General features: G+C 37.0%; 1 non-coding gene across 1 annotated transcript; it reads left to right on the top strand.

The window, feature by feature from the left end:
* The first annotated feature begins 7,147 nt into the window (after positions 1–7,147).
* On the top strand, positions 7,148–7,220 carry TRNAW-CCA (transfer RNA tryptophan (anticodon CCA)). The gene has a single exon. It is a non-coding gene; the product is annotated as a tRNA-Trp (tRNA).
* Positions 7,221–7,508: the final 288 nt, after the last annotated feature.

The following is a 7,508-nucleotide window of genomic DNA, read 5'->3' on the forward strand; positions in this document are numbered from 1 at the left end:
TCCTCTGAATTTTCCATTGCAAAAGCCTATGTTCATTTTTTCTGCCACCCAGAAAGCTTCTGATACACCTCTCCTTCCATTTGGTTGGTTGGGATCCATTAATGTTTGAAAAAGTTAATGTCAGTTTATGTACAGCATAATTATGATATAAAACTGCAAAAATCTATTATGGAACATAATATAGCAAACTAGTCCTATATTTCAAATATTTATGAAGAATTACACGTTTAATATTACCTTCCCCTTCTAGAAATAGAATTTATCAACAGAATTTTTTTCTTTATATAGAAGTGTTGAATTATAAAAAAACATTTAACATAAAAAACAAATGCTTCGAAATCATTCCCTGGTGTTTCACATTTTTCCATAACTATATCATAATCATGGGCTAACCTATTTATTACCTATTACATACTTTCAAATGATGCTTTTGTTCTTAAGACAAAAATGATGCAACTAGAGATTTAAAGTGAAGTAGACTTTAGAACTATAACAAATACCATATGCTAAAGTGAAGTAGCTGAGATTATTGCTTAAATTGTAGACGCCTCGTAGGGAGAAAAAAGTCCAAGGGCCCATTTATTCTTGGACCCAGGGTAGGTCTCTCACTCTTTTAGAGCTGATTTCGGGAATTAAACATAGTAATGTAGACGCAAAGCTTCTTAGTCAATTCGTAGTCTGACTAATTGTTGTTCCATGGTATTATGAGTTCAGTGTTTTGATGAATAGGAATACAGCCAAATACTTTTCAGAAACTACTTGCTTACAGCTTTTAGAGCATTTATTGCAGGTGGGTCCCTGTGGACTAGTGAACAGAAGAAGATTTTTGACATTTATCAGTTGGAAGATGGTCAGTGCAAATTGACCTCATTAATCCTCATTCTATTAGTGTTAGTTGAAGCCTCACTTGTACTGAAAATTTTATGGCGATATCAATGACTTTAGAAAGAGGATGTGGGGCTTCCCTGGTGGCGCGGTGGTTGAGAATCTGCCTGCCAATGCAGGACACATGGGTTCGAGCCCTGGTCTGGGAAGATCCCACATGCCGCGGAGCGACTAGGCCCGTGAGCCACAACTACTGAGCCAGCGCGTCTGGAGCCTGTGCTCCACAACGAGAGAGGCCGCGACAGTGAGAGGCCCGCGTACCGCTATGAAGAGTGGCCCCCGCTTGCCGCAACTAGAGAAAGCCCTCGCACAGAAACAAAGACCCAACACAGCCAAAAATAAATATAAATTTTTTTAAAAAATTAAAAAAAAAAAGGAGGATGTGGTAGGAGGATATTTAATATTTACAAGTATAGAGTTGGGATAATATCCATTCCACTTTAAATAATTTAATTTGCGTCCACTAATAGACAATTATAACTATTATGCCTGTTTCATAGACAGAGAAATTTGAATAGAATTTGTGTATTATGATAATAACTAGATAAACAGAATTCTCTAATTTTTGAGCTCAGTGTCATTTAATCATTTCAAAAGCTTATTATTCTCGGGTAGTAAGACTTTAAATTATTCAGAATTATTATCTTCATGGTTATATGAATATACAAGTAACACACTTGTATATTCAATTATAGGGCTATATATTTGAGGGTTTTTTCCTTTCCAATAGTGGCAACACATTTCCATGAAGTCATCCTTGAAGTCTTGATTTATCACAATTAAAGTGCCATTTCTGGGCTTAGTGATATAATCAGTTGCCACAAAACAGTTTTTCTCTATCTGGCAATAACTAGAGGCTTTGAGGTTGACCGTGAGGTCAGTTGGACTTTTTCACGTTATTGCAAGAACAGAGATATGCTCATGTATTTGTAAGAATGTGCAGAGCTATTTACAATAGCCAGGACATGGAAGCAACCTAAGTGTCCATCGACAGATGAATGGATAAAGAAGATGTGGCACATATATACAATGGAATATTACTCAGCCATAAAAAGGAACGAAACTGAGTTATTTGTAGTGAGGTGGATGGACTTGGAGACCGTCATACAGGGTGAAGTAAGTCAGAAAGAGAAAAACAAATACCATATGCTAACACATATATATGGAATCTAAAAAAAAAGAAAGAAAAAAAAATGGTCAGAAGAACCTAGAGGCAAGACGGGAATAAAGATGCAGACCTACTAGAGAATGGACTTGAGGATATGGGGAGGGGGAAGGGTAAGCTGGGACAAAGTGAGACAGTGGCATGGACATATATACACTACCAAACGTAAAATAGATAGCTAGTGGGAAGCAGCCGCATAGCACAGGGAGATCAGCTCGGTGCTTTGTGACCACCTAGAGGGGTGGGATAGGGAGGGTGGGAGGGAGACGCAAGAGGGAGGGGATATGGGGATATGTTTATACGTATGGCTGATTCACTTTGTTATACAGCAGAAGCTAATGCACCATTGTAGAACAATTATACTCTAATAAAGATGTGGAGGAAAAAAAAAAAAAAGAATGTGCAGGGAAAACAGGAAAAACAGATGCCATCTCAGAAACAGGCCTAAAGGGAACAGAAGCCTTTGGACTTCAAGAATTCAAGGCAAATTCGGAGCCTGGGACACCTTTCGGCTACTCCCCAGCAGGCCTGCAACACTCCCCAGTCTAGTGATCTGCCATGAATGCTGACCCAGCTCCTGCTAATGCTACTTCTGCTCTCTCCACTCCCCAAAACACCTCTCTACTATTTGTTCTATGTCATGGCATCTTCTGTCTCAGAGATTCGTACATTTTGTCCCCACTGCCAACTCTGTGTCTCTTTATGTCACACAATCAAACCCTAAGAGCATTGATCTGATACTTACAGTCACTTTCTCATATAAAATATTCATACCTGACAGAATACTTTTTTTGGATTTCTCACTTTGTTGATCCCAACTTTCATTCAATAAACCATGGAGTAGATAGATGACCAGCTTTCTCAATGAGGATCTGGTTATCACAAATGCCCATAGTCGATAGAGACCTCTCCAAAAATACACTTTGGTAAATCATCTTCAGTCTGGCTTTATAGAGCAACTGAGTTACAATTTCAGGTTCAGTGACACGTAATAATCTCAAAACAAAGTCATTTGTCTACCATCTTCTAAATGAAGAATTCAAACAAAATGCTGTTGAAGTCTCTCTGCTTCTATTCAGGTATAACTAAATTAGGTCAGTAAACACTAAAAAATATATTTAAAATCAATTAAAACATCCATCAATATCTCTTCTTCTCCTAGACAAAGTAATTAGTCTTTCATTGTGTTCCAACACTTTCTTTCTTTCCACTTTAGTAAGTTTTCTTCATAAGACTAACTGGTGCCTCAGTGGCTTGCCAGATTCAGGAGGAAAGGAGGAATCTCAAACCACAAATAACCATTTCAGTCGAGCAGTTCAAATATGACTGAGGCATGAGCTTCAGCATTGTTCAATCTAAAGCTATTTCTTGTTTTGTGTGTATTTTTTGGGGTTGGTTTTGAGGAGATAGAGGTTAACAAATTACTTTAATGTACTTTTTGAATGGGTAATACATGTACACTATATACCATTTAAAAAGTACAAAAGGCTATACATAACAAGTAAGTCTACAGCTATATTAATTGGGTATTGATGCAATAATGCTGTATAACACACAACCCCAGAACTTAGTGACTTACATTAACAAGCACTGATTTCTCTCACTTACAAGCCTACAAATTGGCAGGGGCACCTCTACTTCAGACTGTGGGCTGTGTGGCCTTGGTTCTAGGCTTTGGATCAAGTTTGGGGATAATCCACACGTGTCTTTCAGAGTCACAGGCTGAAGAGACAGTGGCTACCTGGGTCATGTTATTCTCATGACAATCACAGAAGCATATGACTAAGCCAGAACTGCCCATGCTTGTATCGTATCTGCTATATTCTATTGCCAAAGCAAGTCATGTTTCCAAGACCTAGTCACTAGGGCAGGAAATTATACTCTATCTTAAAGGGGAGAGGGCATGGGAGTGAATATTTGCTGAACAATAAACCAATCCCCTTTGTTCCCCAGGCACAGAGTTCCCCTCTGGATACAAGACTTGTTACTCATTGCTTGTGTATTCATCCAGAGAAACTCTATGCAAATATAAGTATACTCACAAATAAATACTTTAATGCCATGGTATAATTCTACACACACAGTTCTATACCTTGGCCCCTTCTCCCACTTGAAGATATATCTCAGGGAGTATTACATGTCAGTACACAGGGTTGCCTCATTTCACTTAATACAACTTTATACTGTTACATAAAATGGATACACAATAATTTATTTAATAAATGCTCTATTGCTGGACATTTAGTTGTTTCTGATGTTTTATCATTTTAATCAATGCTGCAATGCCTATCATTGTATATGTTTTTGCAAATATCTGTAGAATATATTCCTAGAAGGGATATTACTAGTTCCAAATTTCTTGCATTTTGTTTTGATAGCTCTTTCTAAATTTTCTTGAATAAAAATTACACAATTTAACTTACCATGAGCAATGTAAAGGGGTGCCTGATTACCTACACCCTTACCAACACAAATCAAACCATTTTATCTTTGCCAAGCTGATAACTTAGAAAAAGACCTCTTATAATTTGAATTTGTATTTCACTATGTCACTTCTTATGGGTGAAGGTGATACACTTTCATATGATAAAGGACCACGACTACTATATATGGCAGACCTCTCTGGTCTGTAGGGTCCTTTTCCATAACTTCTCCTACCCTACCCCACAGACTCTACTGTATAGTTGGTTTAGATAACTATATTTGTATTATATGATATTATTTTACAGGGTGGGCCCCAAACTCAAGGTGTGGGTTCCTGAGGTAGAAACTTTTGAGGACACACAACTAAGAGTAAGCCTCTAGTCTGCATTTTGCCTCTAAATTAAATCATAAGACAACGGAGAACAGACATTTTGTCTCTGACAACTATTAAAATACTCTGTACAATGTCCTACAGAGCTGAAAAATAATAATTCTTGACTCTCTGAAGCAGCATGAGCTATCTCAGCTGATAAAGACAACAACCAAGCAACTCTTTTTGACCAAGAGTCCAGAGCAACCTACAAATGCTATGAACAACAAATGACAACCCCAGGAATCAGTCCTATCCAAGGGGTTCACATGGTCAGAATCATAACACCAAGGACAATGAGAGAAGCATAGCAGGGTTCAGCTTCCAAAAAACTTTGTGTTCCTGAGAGAAAGATTCTTCATAAATAAAAGTACTAAAATTAACTATGTACTGACTAGGCATATTTAGTTAATTGCACTGTGACCCTCCCAGGTAATATTTTTTCTTCAAGAAAATTTTATAGACACATTAACATTTTTATTCATAACGACTTGAAATTACCCGTTGAAACACTAAATAAGAGCTGAGATGATGAGCTTAAAAGACTCTGCTATAACTGAAGTCATAGTAGAAGCTACTGTAGTGGATAAAAAAAGTTAGACTATAACCCATTATGTTTAACCTTTAATGCAACAATTGTAAAATTTACTATGACTCACTAGTGGCTGATTAAGAGGTTTGGATGTCAGTGCCAGATAAGAAGTGTCTAATCTCTCCCAATATTAGAGCTACAGTATTCTAACCACTTTACAAATGGTTTCTGCAATTCACTGGGCACTCATTATTGAATGTACCAAAACCTTGCTAGAATATTCTCTTTAGGGGTAGCGTCATGCCTCTTTGCAGAGGAACAGTCTTTAAATGGGAGTCTTTGGTGACCATGGCAATTCAACCAGACTGTCTGGTTGAAAGACCTGCTTGTACTAAATAGGAGCCAAGAAAGACCTGCTTGTACTAAATTATTCTCTGTGAAAAATAACAGTATTATGTGATTCCAATGTGCTCATGGTGTTCCTCTTTCATTCTTATTCCAGGTAGGTTCTGCTATCATCCAAATTGTTAAATCTCTAGCAGACCTCCCTCAGAGACTTAGGGGCCTTGCTTCTGAAATTCAAGGCCACTGCCTCTAAGTGTCACTGCTTTCCTCAAATAGTAAAGACTTAGCAGACCCAATAGGACCTCCGACGCTTTTACTTTTTCTTTTTTCTAAGTAATTAAATCTTAAAATAAAATTCAATATTCAGGAATATTTTTGATAGATATACCAATTTAAAGAATGTGAATCACTAGTAAATGCTAGAGTATCTTTCAGTATGCTGTCTCTATTGTAAGTTGCTACTTGTTTTAACTTAGAATTAGGCCAGTCTTCCCCTCATACCTGCAATTCATTAGAGACTTTTCTTGCTCCAACTCTCACATCATCTGCTGGCCCAGATGCTTGAGAGGAAAGTTTCAGAACCTGGACCCAGCAAGGTGTCAAATGTCCAATTAAATTAGCAACAATTCTTATGCTGTCTCTCCTTGAGATAGTTCATGTTTAAGAGAACATACACTGTTGCATCCAAATGAAACTGACCCAAATCCTAAGGCAAGAAAATGTATTTATCCCAAACTTACTCTCTTACTCTCACCAAAATTCTGATTTCAATCATTAATTTGTTCAATCAAGAGAGTAGGGACATAAAAAGGTAATATGTCATTCAACATCTTCCACCAATTCATGTGCTAAATGAAGTTCCTTGAGTTATCCATCTCTATATGGTTTTATCGTTTGCTCCTGCAAGCATCCCTTTCCAAGGGCCAAGTACTATATTTAATCTATGGGTAGGAATTTTCTGACTGCTTTGTTTCTTTTGAAGCTATCAGAGATATCTGGCTCCTCTTTACCTCAACTGACTTTGTACTTTCAGAAAGTGACCTTTTCCATTCAGCTCTTTTAAACAGCATCTCCCTTTAAATCACTCTGACATAGGAAACACAGTCTTTAAAATGTAGGCTTAAGTTACTTCTCACACTAATGAATTGAATGAGTTTGCTGCTATTGATATAGAAATTGATATTAATTTCTGATCCTAATTGATTTCACAAATTAATTAGCAAAGTAAATAAGATACTGGAAGGAAATCAATAGTTCTTATTTTATGATATTTACATATTACTCATGTAATACATATGAATTACATATTATACCCATATTTACAAACATAGGTGCTTTCGGTATGATCCTGCTTAGTATTATCGATTCACAGATATATCCTAACTCAGGCATCAACCACACTCTTAATTATCCTGGCACAGGGACTTCCCTGGTGGTCCAGTGGTTAAGACTCCACGCTCCCAATGCAGGGGGCCCAGGTTCAATCCCTGGTCAGGGAACTAGATCCCTTATGCCACAACTAAAGATTCCACATGCCTCAAAGAAGTTCTCGCATGCCGCAACTAAGACCCGGCGCAGCCAAATTTTAAAAAAATTAATTATCCTGGCACAGCCATTTTAGGAAACTATAAATAATATCTTAAAAATAACTATAAATATAACTATTATAATAATTATAATAACTATAAACAGAGTAGCTTTGACTTCAATTCTGAAGATAATACCAGGTAGTAGGTATTTATATAACTTATGAAGAATGTAGACCGAGCAGAAATTATGAAACAAAA

Source organism: Balaenoptera ricei, chromosome X (genome assembly GCF_028023285.1).
Source record: "Balaenoptera ricei isolate mBalRic1 chromosome X, mBalRic1.hap2, whole genome shotgun sequence".
NCBI lineage: Eukaryota > Metazoa > Chordata > Mammalia > Artiodactyla > Balaenopteridae > Balaenoptera > Balaenoptera ricei.